Source organism: Ptychodera flava, chromosome 20 (assembly GCF_041260155.1).
Source record: "Ptychodera flava strain L36383 chromosome 20, AS_Pfla_20210202, whole genome shotgun sequence".
Classification (NCBI taxonomy): domain Eukaryota; kingdom Metazoa; phylum Hemichordata; class Enteropneusta; family Ptychoderidae; genus Ptychodera; species Ptychodera flava.
In genome coordinates this window covers 28390500-28414058 of record NC_091947.1, presented here as the reverse complement: position 1 = coordinate 28414058, position 23559 = coordinate 28390500, and positions in this window count along the sequence as shown.

The following is a 23559-nucleotide window of genomic DNA, read 5'->3' as shown; positions in this document are numbered from 1 at the left end:
GAAAGTGATAGGGGCTTATCAAAGTTGGTCTGCGGTTCATTTGTGTGCTGTTGTAAGAGTCCTTTGTTCTCTCACTGAACGGATTGATCACACCATACACGTTTTTTATCCAAATGCACACACAAAACAAAGTCCCAAAGTAGCGAATTCCAGCCATTTTCAAACCACACTGTTTGTCAGTGGGGTAAACAATAGTCGCAAAAATCACATTTCCAGGCTAATAGACTATGTTTTACGAAATCACACGTCCTTGTCCACAAAATAAAACGATCTTTGTCTTTAAATCAATGCGCCAGTAAACAGGTCCAGCAGCTAGTTAATGTCATCAAGATGTAATGTTCATTAAGGTGCGGAATTGTGTTTTTATCGTTTTTAGAAAGTTTAGCTGGAAGTTTAGAAAGCTAAATTAGAATTGTCTAAATCTAAATCTAAACTTAGAAAGTTTAGCCAGAAACGATAATTATCGCTTTCTAAATAGCGTTCTAAATTTAGAAATTAGCTGAAGTTTAGAAAGTCGGGCCTCGGGTGAAAACATTTTTCCAAGGATATATCGGATAAAAACGATAATTATCACTTTCTAAATAGCGTTCTAAGTTTAGAAATTAGCTGAAGTTTAGAAAGTCGGGCCTTGGGTGAAAAAATTTGTTCGAGGATATATCGGATAAAAACGATAATTATCACTTTCTAAATAGCGTTCTAAGTTTAGAAATTAGCTGAAGTTTAGAAAGTCGGGCCTTGGGTGAAAAAATTTGTTCGAGGATATATCGGATAAAAACGATAATTATCACTTTCTAAATAGCGTTCTAAGTTTAGAAATTAGCTGAAGTTTAGAAAGTCGGGCCTTGGGTGAAAAATTTCTTCCAAGGATATATCGGATAAAAACGATAATTATCACTTTCTAAATAGCGTTCTAAGTTTAGAAATTAGCTGAAGTTTAGAAAGTCGGGCCTTGGGTGAAAAAATTTGTTCTAGGTTTTAGGATATATCGGATAAAAACGATAATTATCACTTTCTAAATAGCGTTCTAAGTTTAGAAATTAGCTGAAGTTTAGAAAGTCGGGCCTTGGGTGAAAAAAATTTGTTCGAGGATATGTCGGATAGAATCAGGAAAATACTGTATTAGTTTTGCCAAGCGGCAAATTCAAAGCTCAAATGTGATTTTTTTCCATAAAGCCGCGAGAAAAGCACCCTTATTGAATTGACCATTGCAACGGGCAAGAATTGAATGTCATGAAGTAGAGAAATGTGGCTCTGAGTGAGCGATGACGAAAAATTGTGAATGTTTATTCTTTGACCGTCAAAACAAAGACTGTCAAATAGCCACCGCTAGTGTTAATGACAAATAAACCAGATGTGTGACGTGAAGACGAATGTAAATAACCATACTGCCACAATTCGCATGACCAAGGTGTGTTCAGACAAAGACAAGAAGAGGGTCAGATAGTTCCACGACAATCGTGTCCATTGTGGTGCAAATTAATGTTAATAGCCTTATCAATGCCTCATTAGCATTAACTTGAAGCAAAATTGACGCGCGCGATCGTAATTGAACACACCTTGGTCATTAGAACTGTGGTAGTATTGTTCCATTTTTGGTTTATTGGACAAGTCCCATTTGAGCTTTGGATTTTAAAACTTACTTCTGAGGGAAACTGATAGTATTTTCCAGGTTCTACAAGGAAAACTCCTACATACTCACACTTTTTACTTTAATAAAAACACTTGGGAATATACAGATTACAACAGAAACGTTGTATCAGCCTTTTTTCCGACATATTCTTGGAAAACTTTGCGGGACTTCATCTCACGCACTCCACATTTCACTGTGAACACGCAGCCTGGAGATGGCAGCCTGGCCGGCAACACCTTTGATAGGGCCAATGCATTAATTTGGAGGTACTATCTTGTCGGTCTATTGGACAAGTCACATTTCAGCTTTGGCTTTTAGAACTTGCTTCTGGGGAAAATTGATAGTATTTTCCAGGTTCTACAAGACTGCTCCTACAAGCTCACACTTTTCCCCTTGAAACACTAGGGAATATACAGATGACAACAGAAATGGTGTACCAACGTTTTTATCCGATATATCCTTGGAATTTTTTTCCACTGACTCCGACTTTCTAAACTACAGCTAATTTCTAAACTTAGAACGCTATTTAGAAAGTGATAATTATCGTTTTTATCCGATATATCCTTGGAAAAAAATTTTCAACCTAGGCCCGACTTTCTAAACTTCAGCTAAACTTCAGCTAATTTCTAAACTTAGAACGCTATTTAGAAAGTGATAATTATCGTTTTATCCGATATATCCTTGGAAAAAAATTTTCAACCTAAGGCCCGACTTTCTAAACTTCAGATAAACTTCAGCTATTTCTAAACTTAGAACGCTATTTAGAAAGTGATAATTATCGTTTTTATCCGATATATCCTTGGAAAAAAATTTCAACCTAAGGCCCGACTTTCTAAACTACAGCTAATTTTCTAAACTTAGAACGCTATTTAGAAAGTGATAATTATCGTTTTTATCCGATATATCCTTGGAAGAAATTTTTCAACCTAAGGCCCGACTTTCTAAACTACAGCTAAACTTCAGCTAATTTCTAAACTTAGAACGCTATTTAGAAAGTGATAATTATCGTTTTTATCCGATATATCCTTGGGAAAAAATTTCAACCTAAGCCCCGACTTTCTAAACTACAGCTATTTTCTAAACTTAGAACGCTATTTAGAAAGTGATAATTATCGTTTTTATCCGATATATCCTTGGAAAAAAATTTTCAACCTAAGGCCCGACTTTCTAAACTACAGCTATTTTCTAAACTTAGAACGCTATTTAGAAAGTGATAATTATCGTTTTTATCCGATATATCCTTGGAAGAAAATTTTCAACCTAAGGCCCGACTTTCTAAACTTCAGCTAAACTTCAGCTAATTTCTAAACTTAGAACGCTATTTAGAAAGTGATAATTATCGTTTTTATCCGATATATCCTTGGAAAAAAAATTTCAACCTAAGGCCCGACTTTCTAAACTTTCTAAACTACAGCTAATTTCTAAACTTTGAGCGCTATTTAGAAAGTGATAATTATCGTTTTTATCCGATATATCCTTGGGAAACTTTTTCCACTCCAAGCCCGACTTTCTAAACTACAGCTAATTTCTAAACTTAGAACGCTATTTAGAAAGTGATAATTATCGTTTTTATCCGATATATCCTTGGAAAAAATTTCAACCTAAGGCCCGACTTTCTAAACTATAGCTAATTTCTAAACTAAGAACGCTATTTAGAAAGTGATAATTATCGTTTTTATCCGATATATCCTGGAAAAAATTTTCAACCTAGGCCCGACTTTCTAAACTTTCAGCTAATTTCTAAACTAAGAACGCTATTTAGAAAGTGATAATTATCGTTTTTATCCGATATATCCTTGGAAAAATTTTTTTAACCTGAGGCCCGACTTTCTAAACTTTCTAAACTACAGCTAATTTCTAAACTTTGAGCGCTATTTAGAAAGTGATAATTATCGTTTTTATCCGAGATATCCTTGGAAAACTTTTTCCACTCCAAGCCCGACTTTCTAAACTACAGCTATTTTCTAAACTTAGAACGCTATTTAGAAAGTGATAATTATCGTTTTTATCCGATATATCCTTGGAAAAAAATTCAACCTAAGCCCCGACTTTCTAAACTACAGCTATTTCTAAACTTAGAACGCTATTTAGAAAGTGATAATTATCGTTTTTATCCGATATATCCTTGGAAAAAGTTTTTTATCCCAGGGCCCGAATTTCTAAACTTTATAAACTACAGCTAATTTCTAAACTTTGAGCGCTATTTAGAAAGTATAATTATCGTTTTTATCCGATATATCCTTGGGAAACTTTTTCCACTCCAAGCCCGACTTTCTAAACTACAGCTAATTTCTAAACTTAGAACGCTATTTAGAAAGTGATAATTATCGTTTTTATCCGATATATCCTGGAAAAAAATTTCAACCTAAGGCCCGACTTTCTAAACTTCAGCTAATTTCTAAACTTAGAACGCTATTTAGAAAGTGATAATTATCGTTTTTATCCGATATATCCTTGGAAAAATTTTTTAACCTGAGGCCCGACTTTCTAAACTTTCTAAACTTCAGCTAATTTCTAAACTTAGAAGCGCTATTTAGAAAGTGATAATTATCGTTTTTATCCGATATATCCTTGGAAAAAATTTCCAACCTAAGGCCCGACTTTCTAAACTTCAGCTAATTTCTAAACTTAGAACGCTATTTAGAAAGTGATAATTATCGTTTTTATCCGATATATCCTTGGAAAAAAATTTCAACCTAACGGCCCGACTTTCTAAACTTTCAAACTACAGCTAATTTCTAAACTTTGAGCGCTATTTAGAAAGTGATAATTATCGTTTTTATCCGATATATCCTTGGAAAAAATTTTCAACTTAAGCCCGACTTTCTAAACTTCAGCTATTTTCTAAACTTAGAACGCTATTTAGAAAGTGATAATTATCGTTTTTATCCGATATATCCTTGGAAAAAAAATTTCAACCTACGGCCAGACTTTCTAAACTTTCTAAACTACAGCTAATTTCTAAACTTTGAGCGCTATTTAGAAAGTGATAATTATCGTTTTTATCCGATATATCCTGGAAAAAAATTTTCAACCTAAGGCCCCGACTTTCTAAACTTCAGCTATTTTCTAAACTTAGAACGCTATTTAGAAAGTGATAATTATCGTTTTTATCCGATATATCCTTGGAAAAAATTTTCAACCTACGGCCCGACTTTCTAAACTTTCTAAACTACAGCTAATTTCTAAACTTTGAGCGCTATTTAGAAAGTGATAATTATCGTTTTTATCCGATATATCCTTGGAAAAAAATTTCAACCTAAGGCCTGACTTTCTAAACTTTCTAAACTACAGCTAATTTCTAAACTTAGAACGCTATTTAGAAAGTGATAATTATCGTGGTTTTTTTGCCGTGTTTATCGTTTTTAGCTGTTTAGCCCCCATAGGGAATACACGTAGTTTAGAAATTGTTCCGGAAAAACACAATTCGCGCCACCTAACTCGTAATGTTAAGGGTCATAACAAATGGGAGAAATCTAAAATTTAAATAGTTGTTTTTTATCAATTTTATTACCAAAAGCGCATGAAAATCTCTGATACTTTGAATCAGCCATCCTGCATATTTGTAACATTCATCAAAACCTCATTTCTGTTCCACAACTCATTAAATAGTCCACAATGCAGGATTGGTGTACATTCCAAAACTACATATATGAAAGACCCTAAAATCAATTAGTTAAAAGGGGGGTTAGAAATTTCCCAAAACTATCTAACCGCCGCTCCGTTTGGCTCCATTTTTCGGAATCGGAAGCTTGGAATTAGTCTGAATATCAGTACCAAATATCAATGCAGTCTGTTCAGCGGTTTTTGACTTTTGTCGTTTACGGAAAATGGACACTGTCCGACACCGGTTGAAGCTAACCCTATATCACAACTTCCAGTTGTATAATGACCTATGGTCATTATGTTAAAAAATACTGCCAATGGCGCTTGGACATAATGACCGCCTAGTATTATAGGCATTTATCAACAACCCCACTCACTGTGAATTAGACAGACCACGAAGTCAATGAGCAACATATAGCTGAAAGACTATTTTTCACATTGCGATTTTAAGCCCATTTTTATGAGAAAAGAGACATGTATATGTATATGGAGAAAAAAGCAGAAGACATATTTGTAAATTGTTTGTTAAGTGACAATCATATATGCATCTCTTGAAATTTTGTGGTTATAAGGTATAACAGTAGTGTAAGAATAATAAGGTTAGAATAAGTGTAGTAAAGCTAAGTTGACAGTAATTAGATTACAAAATTATACACTAAGCTGAGGAAATCTGAATGAAATAAATGTTGAAAAGTAGCAAAGTCATGGTCATCTTTTGTCTAATACCTTGTGTAAGTTCATGAACTTTACATAAATCTTGCTATAGATTTGTTGCTAATGGGCAATAACTGTGTTTCAGATCATTTGAGAGCAATCCATCCATGACAGGTTTAAATTGTAATATACTTCTATTTAAAGGAGAGAAACTTCTCAAATAATTTTTTCCCTGTAATTTCCTGTGAGAACACATGGACAGATGCTCAGGACTCTATGCTGGTGCTACCTTGATAACTAACCTACAACTTGTAACGTCATTGTCTAACCTGTTCACCCCAATTTCCTGTAGACAGGTCCACACTTCCATTGATAACGATGGGTTTGGGCCATACCATTGTAGTGAAAGACTGTAACATGTGAGGTTGTGGATACTTAATCTCTGGAATGTCAAAGTCTGTATATTGACTCAAGGATGTTTACTTAACAAATGCCTAGGGTCATCTCAAAAGTGAGAATCTAAACTATGAAATATGTTTTTTTTAATGCTTTTGATGCCCAAAAGACCATAGAATCTCTTATACTTCGAATCAGCCATCCTGCATATTTCTAACATTCATCAAAACCTCATTTCTGTTCACACAACTCATAAAACAGTCCACAATGCAGGATTGGTGTACATTCCAAAACTACATATATGAAAGACCCCTAAAATCAATTAGTTAAAAAGGGGGGTTAGAAATTTCCCAAAACTATCTAACCGTCGCTCCGTTTGGCTCCATTTTTCGGAATTGGAACCTTGGAACCAGTCTATGTATCGGTATCAAATATCAACGCAGTCTGTTCAGCAGTTTTTGACTTTTTGTCGTTTACGGAAATGGACGACATCAAACACCGGTTGAAACCACCTCTATATCACAACTTCCAGTTGTGATAAAAATTACTGCCAGGATGGCAGAAAAAAAAAATGATTGCCCGCAGATATGAAGGAAAAAATAATGCACATATAATTACTTTAAGTCTCTCCTTAAAATTTTTGGCGCACCCTTCGGGCACCCAATTTTATAATTTCTGTAATTTTTGGCATGCTCTGGGCACATCAACTTTAAATATCTTTAAATGTCGATAAGCCATGACATGCTTTTATCCTAATACCTGGAACAAACTTAATCACTAACAGCAGATAGTGGTTTTCTAACAGATTGAGCCCTCCATGAGTTTTAATTTGTCTCCATCAGTAATTTTGTTGTAGTAAAGGATGCTTCTATTTTCTTTCCAACTTTCCAGCTTTCTGAAGCAGATCAGGTGCGGCCAACGAACAATGCACTTTTAAAGGGGTCCTTATTATGATAAGAGATATTGTTCAGGACAAATAATGTGAACTGACTAATTTTAAGTCCATGAGGTAATTAATTAGCTTTTCATAGTTTGCCCCCAAGTGAAAATTTTTTGCCTTACCCTCCCATACTCAAACTTCATTTATACGAACTCCCCACACATTTTTGCCTGTTTCCCCTCCCCATTGTGAATTTTTAAAGCTCCCCTGCTCTGTAAAAACATTATCCGGTCCCAAGGCCAATCAACCAATATCTGCCCTGCCTGACAAAAAACTAAAATCTGCTCCCTGCGAGCAAAAATATGTCCCCTACCCAAGCAAAATTTAATCTTCCGCTCACCTCAAACTATTGCTCCCGGGATAGCTTTTTCAATTAATAGCTCCATTGGCTAAACCTGGCAGATGCTGTTTGCCTCAAGTTCCATGCAAATTTTGTGCTGGTTTAAATTTCTTTCCCTGGACTGTTTTTGCCATGTCATATGAAGAACAGCATCTTACACAAACAGAATGGCAAATATTGGCATTTTAGAGCGCCCATGTGCACAAGAAAAATTCTTTTGAATGGCAGAGTGAAAAAAAGATGTGCAAATGCACACAGACACAGTCGAAAATAAATAATTCCTGGTGAAGCAGGGACAGAAAAGCGTCCCACGGTCAATCTTCCAAGCCCCCCTCAGAATATCAAATGGTCCAACCCTTAGGAAATTATCTTATGACGATTAGCTCTTTGTGACTGATAATTCTCAAAGAGTAACTGATCCAAATCTTTAGTACAAACTTTGTGTTAATCACGAAGTGAGCGTTTTTCCACCTGTCTAAATCTGTAACATGCACTGGTAATATATACTGAAATAATTAAATGATAGCATCTCTAGTAAACCTGTCCTTTAGACGTCTTCTCATCTTATTAATAATGTGATTTAGAAAAAGGAAAATGGCGACCATTGCTCAATACTAAGCGGAAATATTCATTTCATTTTCTGCAGAACGTGTGTTATCATCAGTTGCAGAGTAAAGTCTGAATTATAACATTTTGCAAGGTACTCTTTCTAAATCAATGCAAACTTGCTTATGCATTTCATTGAGATAAAGTAGTGACCATCTTCCTTCAAAAAGTAATTTATGATATTCTGATCTACAGCGCAGGACTTCTCATTTCACAATCGTCATTTAAATCTTTTTCATCTCTTGTGTAATTTGGCGTAGTGATGATAAGACCATCATCTGATAAATGTGCAGGTGTCAAGGATTGTTGATAGCCAGGATTGCAGAGAGTTCAATTCATTGAATATTCCTGTCTCTAACATAACTGCCAATAAATGTCCAAGAAAGTATCTTGCTACCAATCACTCACTGAGTTTTTGCCAGTCAATCAGCATAGTGTGACGATGTGATTGCAGGGTCCAGGGTTCACTAGCTTTATAGCTTTGTGTCTGAGGCTAATGAATTAGACAGCATCTGCACCAATGGCCAGCTGGCCTACATCCTGATTGCAGGTTATGTAACTATATCGAGAATCTTCATTCACACATCGCTGCTACTCGTAACATAATTTAATTACAAAGAATGTGCACACTGAGGGCCAAAGGTGAGGAAGCTCAGAGAACCATGTGGTTTGTGTCCGGGGTTGGGAAAAAAAATATGTCAACAAGTTTGTAAATATACACAACCACCAAAAGGATAAAGTTACAACAGTGGCAATCAGAATGTCACTTTGCTATTAAAGCGTGCAGCTTCTATTCTCTAGCCCCCAACACAGAGCGGTGGAACCTGGAATCTATAATTAAACTGTAGCAATAGTGGTTCATAATAGGATGTAGGTGGACAGTCTCTTCACCACCATGTCAAATTGTCACATTACACAATGGATAAAAAATTGACTGAAACGATTCAAGATTGTGAAGTTGAAGTCCTTCAACGAAGATCACAATATTAAGCTTATGCACAATCATTTTTTTTGCTTATAAGTTGATGCGAGACCAACCGAATCTGCGTGCAGTGTGGATTACCTTCAGAATGTATGTTGATTTTCCAATCTACCACCCTAGACGCCCTGCAAATTATCCCGCCATCGTCTTATCACCACCTTGTTATCATATCATGCATATTAGACAAAAGATGAAAACACTGAACAATGCACTCTTCGGCATATAAGAACTTGAGTAGAATTTCTTTGAAATTCAGAAGTTCATGCCTATATTAAACAGATAAAAAACAGCAATGCACCTGTCGATAACACAGATCATACAGATAATGAATTTGAGATTTCCACACACTTGTTTGTAGAAGAGCTTTGACTATTTCATTTCTTCTTGAACTACAATGCCACAGAACAGACAAGGAGACACATTTACACTGTAGTTTTACTTTTTGATTGAGAAATCTCTTTTCTGAAACCTTCTCTACGCTATGAACATGTCGAACAGATTTAGATTACAAGATGCTATTACTTCTCATAATTGCACTCTACAGAGATCAATGCATGTAGAACACTGAATAACACTGATTTTACGATTAACACAATCATAATACTTTGTTGTTTAAGCCACCTGTCTCATTCCCTAGTCTCCCAACCTGGACCCTGTAATCATATGCTTGGACTTAGATAAACTACAGAACCATCCTAAGTTTAAATCTTAAATGAAATATCTAGCGATACTGAAAATGCACCTTACAAAATGTTATAATTCAGACTTCACACTGCACCTAGTGTACATATTCTGCAGGAAATGACATGAATATTTCCGCTTAGAATGGAGCAATAGTCGCCATTGTACTCTTGACAAATCAAATACAGACAAGAAGACGTCTTACTCTATCCAAAGGGTAGTTTAACTTGTAACATACATTTTGTAAACTTTGTAAAGTTTAGAACTGATGAAGGTTAGAGATGCTATCATTTAATAATTTGACCGCTGAGTCCTTAGTATTCCCTTTACAGTATCCTTGCCTTCCATAGCCCTGATGGTCTACTGAAGTGTATTGCTATTTCCTCCCACCCTTCCATAGATCACATGGTTCTCCCCAAGTGGTAAAATTATAAGCATGTTGTGTCTTTGTTAGTAAATTTCTTGTGACTAATAGCTCTTGAAATAGTCGCATGAGACATACCGGTACAATTCTCAAAAAAAGTAATTTGTAAATTTCAGTACGAACTTTGTGTTGATCACGAAATCAGTGTTTAATTACCACCTGCCTATATCTGTTAATATGCACCTGTATATACTGCAATAATTAACTGATAGCATCTCTAATCTCAATCGGTTCTAAACTTAACAAAGTTTAGAAAATACTTATGACAAAGTAAAGCTAACATTATGTGTCTTCTGGTCTGTTCAATATTATGGCTGAAATTGGTGATTGGTAGCAAGATACTTTCTTGGACATTTACAAGTATTGACACTTATGTTAGAGACAGGAAATCAACAATCCTTGACACCTTCAAATTCATCAGATGGCAGTCCTATCATCACAAAACCACTTTGATCGATTCAATATACCACATCATTAACCAAGGTAGAAAACGATGTGTGAAGTTGCACTCATTTTCCTTTATTTTGAAATCATCAGCTCCTAGAAATCTTGTTATTGTTGGAAGGACTAAAAGAAAGTATTTCAGGGATGGCCAAGAACAAATTGGTGGCATAGGCATTTTTCACCTCTCTGAACCCTGTCTTAAATCCTGTGATAGTTTCTTTCTACCCATCTCTGGTCACAGTTCCTGATTAAACCGATAGAATGTCCAGGTGCACAATACAGTTCATCCACTATACTAAAGTTCATGTAATTGATTAAATTATGTAATGCCTGTTGTCTGGGGTCCCACGCTTAGCTTACATTCATATATAGTCTAATGTTGCAGTCTGAAGTCCATCCTGTTGCTATGACGATGACAGTCTATTCAAATAGGAAAGCTATTTTACTCTCAGAATTTTTCCAGACGATCCTCCCTGGGTAGCAGTAATTGATTGGATGATAAACTGATACTGACACAAACATCTCCTTGGCTCTCCACATACAATCAGGGCACACGATAGTGATTCTTGATAGAATCACCCTGTACAAGTGTAACTGGTGGGTTAAAATTATCACATCATCACATAATGCTGATTGACTTGCCACAGTTCAGTGAGTGATTGGTAGCAACTTGAGGTACTTTCTTGAACATTTATTGACTGTTATGTTCGAGACAGGAAATATTCAATGAATTGAACTCTCTGCATCCTGGCTATCAAAAATCTATGACACCTGCACATTTATCAGATGGCGGTCTTATCATCACCATGTCGTATTACACAAGAGATGATAAAGACTTAAATGACACACGATTGTAAAATAAAAAGTCCTGCACTGTAGATCAGAATATCATGCAAAAATTACTCTTTGAAGGAAGATGGTCACAAATTTATCTCGATGAAATGCATAAGCAAGTCTGCATAATTTAGAAAAGGTACCTTGCAAAATGTTATAATTCAGACTTTACTCTGCAGGAAATGAAATAAACATTTCTGCTTAGAGTGGAGCAATGATCTCCATTTTAATCTTTCTGAATCACATTATTAAACATACAAGAATACGTTTTATTTTGTAATGTATCTTTTCTAAACTATGTAATTAGACATGCTATCATTTAATTATTTCAGTATATACCAGAGTGCATATTACCGATTTAGACAGGTGGAAAAACACTGATTTCGTGATTAACAGACGTTTGTACTAAAGATTTGTATCAGGTACTCTTTAAGAATTATCAGTCATACAAAACTGTTACAAGGGCTGATTGTCATAAGATACGTTGCTATACTAAGGGTTGGACCATTTGATATTCCGTTGGGCCTTGGAACATTGACCCTGGGATGTTTATTTTTTTGTCCCTGCTTAACCAGGAATTTTTTTTTGACTGTGTATATGTGAATTTGGGCAGGATTTTTTTTCTTGTGCACATGGGCGATTTAAAGTGACAATATTTGCTATTCTTTCTGTTAAGATGTTGTTCTTCATATGACATGAAAAAGAGTACTGGGAGAGAACTTTAAACCAGCACAAAGTTTACATGGAAATATAGGCAAACAGCATCTGCTTCAGAATGCTGGAAAGTTGGAAAGAAAACAGAAGCATCCTTTAACACAGCAAAATTACTGAGGGAGATAATAAAAAGTCACCGAGGTCTCAATCTGTAAGAAAACTACAACCTGCTGTTAGTAATAAGGTTTGTTCCGGGTAGCATGCTAAAAGCATGTCATGGCATATGGACATTGAAAGATACTATAAAATTGGTGCACCCAAGGCATGCCAAAAATTACAAATATTATAAAATGCTGTGCCAAATATTTTAAGCAGAAACTTGAGACTTAAAGTAACTGTATGTGCATAATTTTTTCCTTCGTAGCTGCTAGCAATCTATTTTATTTTTCTGCAATTCTTGGTAGGAATTTTTTTTTAAAACGCAACCTCTCGTGATAATTTTCCCCCCAAATCTTCCAAGCCCTCCCCCCAAGGATATCAAATGGTCTACCCTTAACAAAGATACCACACACACAGAGAACTATTCAAAGGGGAGAACCATGTGATTTGCAGAAGGGTAGGGAGGAAATATTATGTGAACAAGTTTTTTTCCCAATCATGGTAGGTTTGTGTTTCCAAAGTCTTAGTCAGCCTGTTTTCTTGATGTAAAATTCAACTGCTGGAACTTTCAGGTTTAAAATATGCAAAATCAATAAATTTTTGCTCTTTGAGTGATTAAAACATTTTCATTCTCTGAATCCCCACCTCCAAACCAAATGGTTCTTACCTAAACAGTACGAATGACCACTCTGCCCCTTAGAAAGCCTGTCAACATGAATTAACTGTAAATGCCGATCAAGCAATAGCTTTGCAACAACAACATCTACTTTTCAAAATTCTACAAATTTTGGAGAAGCCCCCTTTTTCAATTGTGACATCTGTACTGGAAATTCCAATTTGGAATTTCCAATTTGGAATTTCCAATTTGGAATCATTCCAATTTGGAACCATTCCACTCCAATTTGGAACCATTCCATTCCAATTTGGAACCATTCCAAAATGGAATGGTTCCATTCCATTCCAGGTATTATCACATGCCGTTTGGAAACTATTAGTATGTGTACTAAGTAATATATTGTCTCTTCCAACCTTCACCGCTCCTTCTGATTGTGTGGTCACCGCAACCTGTAGTAATTCATTGTAAAATATGCATATTACCTGAAAGTTCAAATTATCAGTGACTGTAGCTTTTATATATATACGGTATATCTGCAGCTGATTTTTTTCAATGACGCAACATCATCACAAACAGACCACAGAATCGGCAAAATGAAGTTGTTGAAAACAGCCTTTTTGACTGGGAAAAGGAAAAACAATTAGCAAACAAAGGAAATCAGAATCATTTTAAATCAGCCAATGTACTTGAACAAATGGTACCATTTAGAAACATAGTAGTGCCACAAACTGATGATGTCATACCTGCTATAGACAAAAGCACTGTAGTCCATAATGGCAGGACTATATCTACAATGTATTGTGAGTTCCACTTCTGTATATATTGGTGCTTAACAAATTTCTAAATCCCTTTGTAAAGGCTTAAATGACTGATTTTGGCAATTACATAGTCATGTTTGGGATGTTATTGGTACCTTATATAGTCCAAGCATAAACCAACCTGTGTGCCCATCTTCAACGATACTATGATAGCATGGTATAATTTTAGTTTCATGCAGTGAGTGAGAGAGAGAGAGAGAGAGTAGGTCAGAGTTCTCTCATGCATTTTAGTATGAACACAAAGTTTCATGACCTTTTATCAGCACACACTGGACCCCAAGTGTCTGCAAAGTCACCTCTGCAGGCATATTAATGTACGATTTGTTGGAGTAAAATGAGTAATAGTGTATTCAATACCCTTTAGGAAATAATGAGATAACATCACATCCCTTACAAAAATATCCTATACCAGTCCTATAGGGTAGAGGCATGTAGGGTCTTATAGGACATCAGGCAGTAGTAGTCTTACAGGATTTTGGAACGCAGTCTTACAGGGAACCCTATAGGGAGCCCTATAGGGGGTCTTATAGGGAACCCTATAGGGGGTCTTATAGGGGCCCTATAGGGGGTCTTATAGGGAACCCTATAGTGGTCTTACAGGGAGCCCTATAGGGGGTCTTGTAGGCAGCCCTATAGGGGTCTTATAGGGAACCCTATAGGGGGTCTTGTAGGCAGCCCTATAGGGTACAGAATATGCTTTACATATTGTTATCATACTTTCTAAGAGATTGAACTCACACAAGGCAAACAAACTTCTGTAAAAGAGTGCAGAAATTTTGTTAAGTAAGGAATAACTCCTTCTGATTTTGCTATTGGTACCAATGCAATGAATAACTGCAAAACTCACAAAAAGTCAGTCAACTTACAAAACAAGTAATTATAAACATGTAGTTTATTTCTAAAGGAATAAAGATTAACAATCAATCAAAACAGAAATCAATGCAACATACAGGGACTACAAAATATAAAGCAACCTATACATATGAATGCAAGGCCTACCTTTGACTTGTCACCTCAGCCAAGTGCATTATTAACTGAATAGATGTGTATCTTAACTCACGTAATTAAGAGGTCAGTTCAGCTGATGCTGCAATGTCGATTCTTACAGTTGTGACATATTAGTGAGCTCCCTTCTCCATAACACTGTTAGAATCTTGGTAATGGACCTTGGATCCTAATGTTCCATGCAATTTGGAGTTGAACTTTAGTACTTTTCATAAGAGCCATGTGCACTGTGGACTGCTTCAAGTTCAAATGAATAATGCGTGGCTGTACTATTATGTAATCAGCCCATTGTAAATGCAGGAAACTATTTACATAACAAAGCAAAGGCACAGGTCAGCTCACTTGACCTTGGATCTAACAAAGAGAGTCTTTGTCTGTGTACAGCCATGACATGTACAAATGGCAAAAGGAATATGGTATGTTCCTGGCATGTGTGTGTAAATAGAAATAGCTTTTGAGAAAGGGTATATGAGAATGTGTGAAATTCTACAGACTATTTTCGTAAGGGAATAATTATAATTATAAACATTACTCAAACATTACTTGTTCAGTTTTACAGTCCTAAAAGTCAGGCAGAATCATCTTGTAGGGTGTCCTATAGGGCACAAATATGAGCCTATAGGACTAGTACGAACCCATAAGACATGACACATAAATCCTACAGCACAGGTGTTGTCCTATAGGACGAGTGCTATAGGATGGAGGTAGCCCTATAGGACTCCTGCAGGGATCCTTGGGTCCTACAGGGATCCTGTAGGACTTTTTTGTAAGGGATATAGATAATTGCATTATTAAGTATTTGGATCAATTATTGTACACATATGAGCTCCCACACTTATATGTACATAACATATTCAATTTATCTTGTTATTTTCCAGAGTTCTCTGATCATCATCATGGCTGCATCACCAGAATTTGAAGAAAATCTGTTGACCAACATTGATGACAAGGTACTGCAATGTGCTATTTGTATGGAACGTTTCAAGTCACCGAAAATATTACCATGTCAACACACGTTCTGTGAGCTCTGTCTGACAAAATGGGTCAAATCAAACAATGGCCAGCTAATCTGCCCAACATGTAAGAGGACATGGCCTTGCCCTCTGGAGGAGTACCTGCCATCACCAACAATCGATTTATGAATGACCTGATGCAGGTTATCAGTGATATCGGCCAACAGGATAGAAGTAAGGCAAAGTGCGATGGATGTCAGAAACACGCCATGCAACTGGTGTGGGCGATTGTGGTGGCCATTTTTACTGCAGTGTTTGTATCAACACTCACAGGACTGTGACAATCTTAAAAGCTCACAAACCAATGACAGTTGAAGAACAATAAGATGTCAATGCAGCAGTTCAGAATGGTACAACCACGATTCTGTGACAATCACCCTGATGCTAAATTAGAATTCTATTGTGATACTTGTCAAGTTCCAACATGTCAAAAGTGTGCACTGGTTGAACACAAATTAACACATCATGAAATAATGTCACTGGAGTCAGCCTTAGAGAAGCACCTGCCAACTATGAAGGCAAATACTGTGAAAATTTCTGAGAAAATCAGAGACTTAAAACACAGGAAGCAAATGTTATCGCCACCAAAAGGAATTGGTGCAAAACAAAGAAGGGGCCGAATTACAAATTAAAAAATTGTCTGAACAGGCTATCGCTGAAATAAAGAAGCAAGAAATGAAATTGCTTGGTGATGTTGCTAATATGTACAAACCAAAATGTAAACAAATTGATTCCAAGATTGAACTTCTTGAACACAAAATTGCCAGTGCAGAGAGTATCCATCATATTTAAATCATCTCCTGAACTTTGGTGGAAACGTAGACATCATGACAGCACAGAAACAACAGCTATCATGAAGACCTGACCAATGTACAATGTGATGATATTAACAGTGAATTAGTTTCATGGAAAATCCTGACTGTCTAGAGATTGTCCTTGGCATTGTCAAAGGAAATAACTCAATCCAAAGAGGTGTGCATTTTCTATTTTTGAAACTTTAAATTTAATGATCATATCAAGCGCTGCATCTCACATTTGTGACCTTCAGGGAATTTGTCAGTATAGTTTTATTAGCTAGTCCCCTATGACACCGTCCGGGGGGGGGGGGGGGGGGGGGGGGGGTCACTTACAGGTTTGTGCTGTCCATGCGTGCGTCCATCCGTCCGTCCGTTCACGCAGATATCTCAGAGATGCCTGGAGCGATTTCAAACTTGGTACAAGGATTACTTCATATGTCATATATGCACGTGATTCAATGTTTTGTGATATGATCCAATAGGTCACCATGTGGCCATTTTATTATGATTTTTTCATGTACAGAGCCATAACTCAGACATGTTTCAGCCGATTTTATTCAAAATTGACCGGTACAAGGACATTAACCTATATAGTCATATATATGCACGTTAATTTGTTAGTCCCCATGGACACCGTCCGGGGGGACTTATAGGTTTGGTCATGTCCGTGCGTGCGTCTGGCGTCGTCTGTGCGTCCGTCCGTCCGTTCACGCAGATATCTCAGATACGCCTGGAGCGATTTCATTCAAACTTGGTACATAGATTACTTCATATGTCATACATATGCACGTCGATTTGTTTTTTGATACGATCCAATATGGCCGCCAGGCGGCCATTTTATTACAATTTTTCATGTACAGAGCCATAACTCAGGCATATCTAAACCGATTTTATTCAAATTTGGTACAAGGACATTGACCTATGTCATACATATGCACGTTGATTTGTTTTGTGATACGATCCAATATGGCTGCCAGGCGGCCATTTTATTACGATTTTTTCATGTACAGAGCCATAACTCACACATGTTTCAACCGATTTTATTCAAAGTTGGTACAAGGACATTGACCAATGTCATAGACATGCACGTCAATTTGGTTTGTGATACGATCCAATATGGCCGCCAGGCGGCCATTTTGTTACGATTTTTTCATGTACAGAGCCATAACTCAGGCATATCTCAACCAATTTTACTCAAAGTTGGTACAAGGACATCGACCTATGTAATATATATGAACATTGATTTGTTTTGTGAAACGATCCAATATGGTTGCTGTGTGGCCATTTTGTTACGTTTTTTTCATGTACAGAACCATAACACAGACATGTATCAAGCAAATTTATTCAAAGTTGGTACAAGGAGATTGACTTATGTCATATATATGCACGTCAATTTGTTTGTGATACGATCCAATATGGCTGCCGTGTGGCCATTTTGTTATGATTTTTTCATGTACAGAGCCATAACTCAGGCATATCTCAACCGATTTTATTCAAAGTTGGTACAAGGACATTAACCTATGTCATACATATGTAAGTCAATTTGTTTCATGATATGATCCAATATGGCTGCATGGCAGCCATTTTGTTACAATTTTTTCATGTCTTTAGCCAAAACTAGGGCACGTCTCAACCGATTTTATTCACCGATTTTATTCAAACTTAGTAAAAGGACATCACAGACCAAATTCATGAAGAGGACTCTATCCTCTCTGAGGGCTTGTAATCAAAGTACCCATTAACAAGTGGGGACTGTGTCATCTACGATGACTTGTTTCATAATATGATCCAATATGGCTGCATGGCAGCCATTTTGTTACAATTTTTTCATGTCCTTAGCCAAAACTCGGGCACGTCTCGACTGATTTTATTCAAACTTGGTACAAGGACATTGATTGACCTATGTCCTACATATGCACATTGATTTGTTTTGTGATACAATCCAATATGGCCGCCACGTGGTGGCATTTTGTTATGATTTTGTTACGTCCAGAACCATAACTCAGACATGTATCAAGCGAATTTATTCAAAGTTGGTACAAGGACATTGACTTATGTTATACATATGTACGTCGATTTGTTTCACGATATGGTCCAATATGGCCACATGGTGGCAATTTTGTTATGGTTTTTTTCATGTCGAGAGCCATAACTCTGGCAAGTCTCAACTGATTTTATTCAAAGTTGGTACATGGACATTGACTTATGTCATACATATGCATATTGATTTTTTAGACAGTAAGATCAAATATGGCTGCATGGCGGCGATTTTGTTACGATTTTCTCATGTACAGAGCCATAACTCAGACATATTTTGTGGAAGACAACTGCATTTACCTCATTTCTTTACTTGCCGCAAAATAACGCTGATATATCACGTTTCATTAAAACATTCGGGCCAATCAGTAAGAAACATTCACATGATGTATGACATCATTGGGCCACTGTGGACTCTTAGTCTTAGATTTGATGTAAACAATAATGGCGGTCTCAAGGTCTCACACGTGTGGTAGAAGTCGCTTTGGTCAGGTGGTGTTTTTCTTCCAGTATACTATTTATCTTCAAATTACTGTGACAAGTGTAACATTGGTGAATGTAGCTGTAAAATTGTAAACTTTGCTGTGGTTGAACAATTGGAAGCATGCAGGATGCAAAGCAATTTTAACAATTTCCATACTACCACTGTAAACATAAATGGTGGGAACACAGCTGTTATTCCCATCAGTGGTATAAGGGAAAAGTGTATGTTTATGCAAACAGGTGCAGATGAGCCCCTTGCTTATGTAAGTAAATTTCCAAATACATGTGAAAGAGACTAGGACAGCCAAGTTTTGTAAAACTAATGAATCTGTATTGTAGGTGACAAATTCACCTACCATTGACATTTATAATCTGAATGGAGTTTAAATGATATATGGTTCAGTATTAAAATTCCCCTGTTCAAAATATTGTAAGAAAAGACCTGAAAATATTTCTGTAGCATGACTTAAGTCTCTATTTCTTTAATGATTCTGAAAAGAATACGATTTTTGACTAAATATTTTGCTGCAACTATAGGTTCATGAATATTACTGGATGACTCTTGAAGGGTGAACAATTACTATTATAGTAATAAGTATTTTTTGCCGAAAATGTTATTGTGTTTTCTGTCATTCAATTCTGTGTTACAAAAGACAGAACATTTCAAGAAATTAGTAAAAATACCTTAGGCCTTTTAGCAAAACATGTTTTACAGTTGAAGTCTGTCAGTATCAATCTTGTCGATGTATTATTTTGCCAGCTCGCTGATGATCTTTTATTGTGAACTTTGTACAAGGCACACACGTCATTATATAATACGTCTTGCCTGAATATCATACAAGCCAGATGGACTTTGTGCAAGGATTGTACAAGGTAGCCAGATTCTTGTAGATTTCGCGGTGAGGGTTTTTACAAAGATTGGCAACTTCTAAGTCAGTATCAGGCAGTTTGTCAAGGATATGTCACAAAGTCAATGCTATATACATTGCAGTTTGTTGGGGCAACCTTGCAAGTTTCATACGGGATATTTCAAGAGTAATATCCTGAAGGCCAAAACATGTCTTTTCACATAGAGGGAACAGCAAAATATGAGAAAATTAACAAAATGCCAAAGCAAGAATGTCGAGTTCTTAATAGAGCAAAAACAATCAGAGCTTTCTTTTGACACAGAGAAGTTGGAGGTCGACTCTTACACATGACCATGTCTTTCAGTCTATATGATGCCAAAAAAAAGACCACAACCAGATCAGAATTTGAAATACAAAACTTGCATTAATTATCCAAGACTTCATGTTGCTTTGGATTATCAGACTATATGCATGTCCACCATGTGTACATTCTTAGACAAGATTGTACAACGTTGTTAAGCTTATAATTCATACACTAAACAATGTCCCAATATTTTCCACCCTTTCCAGAAAAAAATCCTGGCAATTTTATTGTTTCTCTCTTATAGAACATTTTTAAGGCACTTAATTTTGCTGATTATAAGATCACCTACAATGTTTCCCCTCACATGTGCCAGGTACAACACACTTTACCGACAAAACTCCACCAAATAGCACCTGGAATATAAGGTCATATAAAATCATGGCTAGAATGAACTGAAAAATCCACACACTGTTCTAGTGTGGATATATCCATATGGTCATGAAAGACTGTTGATGACAAATAGTTCTTTTTCACAGACTTTCACAGCTTACATTTTTAGTGGCTTCATGATGAGTGCATGCTGAATTATAGACATGCCAAGTTTCGCTCAATTCACCAGCTCCTTCCCAAGTGTTAGACAATGGAATCTTTGCATGGTCAGCACCAAGTGACAGACCACTTGATCCAAAATCAATTTTGTTACACATGTTCAGCCTGCTTGGAAGATGCCCTCTGTTGATAGGCTTTCTGTTAGCAGATTCTCTTTTTCTTGCCCAACACTTTGTTGGACTGTGTCATCAATGATGACTTTTATTTTCCAAGAGTCAGGGACCAGCCACTTTTATGTCCACAAAAATCCCCTCGACAACCCAACCCCCCCCCCCCCCCCCCCGGCCAAAAAACTTACCTTTTAATACCAATAACTTTGGAACTTGCAATTTTTCCCCAGATACTTCAGCACACCTACATCAACAAGTTCTTCAGCAAGAGCCAATGACTTTACATTTTTCTAGGCAAACATCTCCACTAGCAAATCAACCAATGAATGCCATGGCATCTGATCATGTGATGGTCTCTCAATCAGCAAAGCAACCGATTAATTTCACTGGAGCAGCTCAGATGATATCTCAATCAACAACTCAACAAGGCTCTTTGGCAGAGTACTCAGTGATAGTACAAGGTGTACCGCAAGACATATGCCTTGAAACCGCACGACAAAAGTTAACCACTCATTTTCAGAAGATCCATATCAGGAGGAGACGAAATCAAACTTGTTGAAGCAGTTGATGAACTTTCCAGACACCTAGTGCCAGTGGCAAAATTCTCAAATCTCGTATTTTCGTTGTTGTGTTTAAATCATACAAAGGTAACTGCGAGTTAGGTTACTCTTCCACTTTGATGCAAATATGGGTGAAGTTAATCAACTTTACCATCTGAAGATGCCTCTTCCAACGTGTGCAATGTATCGAATTGTGGAAAGGGCCCAACTGATATACTATGTCAAAACGTGGAGGCAAAACCCTCAGAAGTTTGTAATTATAACCTGTCCATAATAATTTCTGCATGGTACCCCAACCTATGGAAGTTACATATGAAATAGCTAGTCGCCTTAGGACTACTGATGAACCATTAACTAAGAAGTCTTTTAATGATCATGGTCATACCTTGCTAACTTTCATCATTGAAATAAATAATAATCCTCATAATATCATATTTCTTTAAGACCATCTTGTTACAATATGTAGACAACCTACACAGATCTGATGTATTTTTTCACTTGCTAAAGGACTATTCCTGATAAGGAATATGCAAATTTATGTCCAAAAGTATTACGAATAAATACATACATTACTACAAATATGTATTTGTCTGTATGTTTTGGCAAGACATGTGCCTTTCAAAGAGTATGAAGAGTAATATATATATATATATATATTATATATATATATATATATATATATATATATATATATATATATATATATATATATATATATATATATATATATATAGGGACTGAGAAAAGTGTTCAGAAAATTGAATTGGAAAAGGGTTCAATGAAGAGTAGGTTTCTAGTGAAGACAGATTTCACTGTGTGTGTATATATATAAATATATAAATATATATATATATATAATATATATATATATATATTTATATTTATATATATACATATATACATATTCATGTCTTTCAAAGAGTATGAAGAGTAATATATACATATACCAGTATATATATATATATATATATATATATATATATATATATATATATATATATATATATTTGTATAAATATGTATATATATATGTATTTGGTATAAATATGTATCACTCTATAATGTTTCAGGCCAGTCTCTCTGCAGAATCAATTAAAAGTCAAATACTATGTTGCTTGGAACTTCTCCCCTTGATAGTCCCACCGTGTTTTAGATTTTTGATAAAGATAGTCCATACAGCTGTATAATTGTTATGTTATTTTTTTAACAGACGCAGTAGCCAGTGCTCTTTCAGCAGAACGAAAAGCCCTCAAGATTAAATTTAAAGAAGGTGGACAAAAAGTCAAGCTTACTGTGAAACCATGTTCACCAGAATTAGAGGCCGCCATTTTGAAAACCAGGGGCCATGATGAAAGTAATCCTTATCGTACAAATGAGGTCAGATAAAAGTTCTGTTCTATTGAAATTGAATCCTTACTTCTCAACATAATATTAATTCCTAAATCAAAATTCTTGATAGAATTCAAGATTAAGCTAACCATGACAATTTCCTAATAGTGGTTCATCAGTTCTGTTTTCCTTTACAGAATCCACTCATTATGCTGTAACAATAATTTCAGTTTGCTTTTCTGTAGTCTATCACTGTACTCTTCCAGGAAGTAGTTAAAATGAAAGAAAAACATGCAGCTCGATTTAACCAGAGACTTGCCCATTTTACAGTACCATGTAATCTTCTTCACGATGATACTGGTGAAACCTAATGTGATTCAAAAGTCACAGATTTCAGGGCCAGTATATGTTAACGTTGTGATATTTTTCTTAATTGTGATTTTGTATATCAATTGAAAGTTCTTTTTCTACTCCCCAAAGAATCTTGAAACACTCACTATTTAGCTTGTCAACTTAGAGTAGGGTATATATATATAAAATGCATTGCTTTTGTTTACACTAATTCTAGGTTGTCAGAACCAGCAATCACTTTTCAACACTAACAATGCAGTTTACTCATGTACTGGCTCAGGTGACAAGCTGAACACGGTGTATATCAATATGCCTTGTTGAGGAGAACA